We start from the raw sequence: 3,523 nt of genomic DNA on the forward strand, positions 1-3,523 counted from the left end.
AGAACAGCGTTTGCTGCATCCCAAAGATTTTAGACCATGTGTTTTCATTTTTATTTGCCTCCATATATTTTTTATTTCCCCTTTGATTTCTTAGTTTATCCATTTATTGTTGCATATTACTTAGCCCCTGTATATTCATGTTCTTTCCAGATTTTTTCTTATGATTTATTTCTACTTTCATACAGTTGTCGTCAGAAAAGACATAATGATAGGATTTCAGTCTTTTTGAATTCATTGAGACTTGTTGTGTGGTCTAATATGTGGTATGTTCTGGAGAATGTTCCAGTGCTCTTGAAAATAATGTGTATTCCACTGTTTTGGGATGGAATGTTCTGCATATATCTATTAGGTCAATCAGATCCTATGTGTCACTCAAAGCCACTGTTTCCTTGTTGATTTTCTACCTGCCTAATCTATCCATTGATTTAAAAGCGGTGTTAAAAGTTCCCTAATATTATTGGGTTACTGTTAATTTCTTCCTTTGTGTCTGTTAATAATACTTTTATGTATTTAGGTGCTCTGTGTTGGGTGTATAGATATTTATAATTGTTATATCCTCTTATTGGATTGTTCCCATCATCATTACATAGTGTCTTTTTTTCTCTTGTTACAGTTTTTGTTTGAAAGTTTATTTTGTCTGATAAAAATATTACTACCCAGCTTTCTTTTCACTTCCATTTGCATGATTAATATTTTCCATCCTTTTGCTTTCAGTCTGCTTCAGATCTGAAGCAAGTCTCTTGTAGGCAGCACAGAGATCAGTCTTGTTTTTTTATCCTTCAGTCACACTATATCTTTTGATTGCAACATTTAGTTCATTTACATTCAAAGAAATTATTGATAGTTATGTACCTATTGTCATTTTGTTACCTTTTTATGATTGTTTTTATAGTTTCTCTGTTCCTTCATTCTTCTTACTCTCTTCTCTTGTGGTTTTCTTTCTTTCGTGAAATACTTGGATTTTTTTTCTTTTTTTGTTTTTTGTTTTTCAAGGAACATTTAATAACAAAGTAGATAACATATATTTATCTAACATGGTACTTTTACATCACTGAAGCTAAAGCAAGACATCTGTTTCACTGGGTAAAAATGGCCTACTTAATGTATGTACACTGCAGTGCAATTTTAAAAAAAATACTGTAATTTTAATTTCAGAACTTCAGAATTTAAGTGTCAGTATTCTCTTTTTTTTCATATGGGAAAACAAAATGCTTTTGAAAAATTACTTGAAGCTTGGACAAAATTTCCATAGCTATATCCTTAAGATCTCTCAATAGTCTTCATGATTCAGAGGACACAAAGGAAACTTCAAATTCAACCTGTCAAAGACATTCCAGCTCACATGATCTCCTCAACCAGGAGGATGTTGGTGGCAATCACAGTGCAGGAGTGAAAGAGCTGTTTCTTTACACAGTAGTTATCCCATATGCCTACTTTGGCTGCTACCACTGGCTCACCTGTGCTCAAGTCTACACCCACAGGTTGACCCGATTCTAAATGTTTTGCTTGAACTTTAACTAGTGTTTCATGAAGGTCAAAGCCAGAGTTCTGAGCAAGAACCTTGGGAATAATGAGCAATGTGATGCATTGGATTGTTTCTTTCATCATTAAGCGTTTCCTTCAAACGCTTGAACTCCTGGGCCCTCCCCTTTACTATGGGCTTCTGCCATTGCCACTTCGACTGCACCTGCACCCGGAACTACACAGCCATCATCAATAGCATTTTTAACAGCCCTCAAGCCATCTCTTATTGCATCTTTGATTTGAGTGAGCATGTGCTTATTTGGTCCTTTGATCAATAATGTGATGGAGCGAAGATTGTTACATTTCTCAATAAAAGTGAATTTCTCTTCTCCCAATGTATACTCATAGACAAGTCCTGCATGTCCCAAACAATCAGAATTTAGGTCATCGATAGAATTTAGAGCTACTCTACCACAATCAAGAGTCAGCCTTTCCATATTTCTCCTTGTAGCTCTATGCAGAGCTACTAAGCCTTCTTTTGCAAGAGCATCTAAGGAAAAGGGGGTCAAGTAAGTCCCTTTTGATTAATAACAATGAATCCTTTATCTGAATCACCACAGACTTTCTTTTTCAGTTCTATTATTTTTTAACTCTATCTTCAATGAATTTTCTTTCAGCTTTTACAAGTTTCTCTCTCTCTTCTGCACTCTTGTAAAAAAAAAAAAATCCAGAATTCACTTCTGTTTTTTCATACTCTAACTACACATTACATGTGAGGATGTATACATCTTCTACCCGTTTTTTTCATATCAGGATGCCTTGCCCCGTGGTCCAAAACAAGACCTCTGATTAAGCTTGTATCAGTTTCAGATTTATGTTTCATCTCCATGATCTCAACCATGAAGAGATTGATAGGTTCATCTTGTTTTTTTAATGGTCAAAATCGAGTCCACTATAGCCTCTGTTAAGACATCAGCAAGTTCAGCATGCACTTTAGTAAGTAGAGATGTTCTGGCCACATCTACCATTTCTTTGTCATTTCTTTGCTTGCTTTGACTTGTTCCAAAAACTGAAGTGCCTTTTCCTTTGCAGCTTCAAATTCTTCTGTTATTATTCTGCGATGAAGACCTTCAGAAATGTAGAGATCTGCCTGTTTCAGTAGCTCTCCAATGATTAGGACATTGGGAGTGGTACCATCACCAGTTATGTCATCCTGGGCTGTTGCTATTTTGGCTATTAGGGAGGCTGCTGGGTGCTGAATTTGCATTTCATGAAGAAGCACGTTGCCATCTTTAGTAAGCTTGATGTCTGCAGCACCAGAAACGAGCCTGTTCAATGGGCACAAATGAATCAGTGTGACTTTCTCATCGGAGACCTAGTCCATAGTCCCACTGCAGTTGGGCTTCACCCAGATTCTCGGGAGCTGGGGCCCCTGGCTGGCTGCTTCTCTGCACCCGGCAGGCAACAGGAATGGTGCCGCACCCCACCCTCCCTTCAGAGAAACAGCCCGCCGAGCCCTTGGGGTCACCAGGGTGCTGGGGGTGAGCGCATGCAGACTGCTTTGTTCTCTGCAGAGGCGGCATCAGTTAGAAGGGAAATGGCCTTACGACCCAGCAATTGCACTACTGGGGATTTACCCCAAAGATACAGATGCAATGAAACGGCAGGACACCTGCACCCCAATGTTTATAGCAGCAATGTCCACAATAGCCAAACTGTGGAAGGAGCCTCAGTGCCCATCGAAAGATGAATGGATCAAGAAGCTATGGCCTATGTATACAATGGAATATTACTCAGCCATTAGAAATGACAAATCCCCACCATATGCTTCAACATGATGGAACTGGAGGGTATTATGCTGAGTGAGGCAAGTCAATTGGAGTAGGACAAACATTATATGGTCTCATTCATTTGGAGAATATAAAAATTAGTGAAAGGTAATAAAAGGGAAAGGAGAGAAAATGAGTGGGAAATATCAGGAAGGGAGACAGAACATAAAGACTCCTAACTCTGGGAAACGAACAAAGGGTGGTGGAAGGGGAGGTGGACAGGGGGTTGG

At 38.7% G+C, this 3,523-nt stretch overlaps 1 pseudogene; it reads right to left on the reverse strand.

Moving 5' to 3' along the window:
- Window positions 1-1,314: 1,314 nt before the first annotated feature.
- Window positions 1,315-3,047, reverse strand: LOC121495181 (annotated as a pseudogene).
- Window positions 3,048-3,523: the final 476 nt, after the last annotated feature.

Source organism: Vulpes lagopus, chromosome 7 (assembly GCF_018345385.1).
Source record: "Vulpes lagopus strain Blue_001 chromosome 7, ASM1834538v1, whole genome shotgun sequence".
NCBI lineage: Eukaryota > Metazoa > Chordata > Mammalia > Carnivora > Canidae > Vulpes > Vulpes lagopus.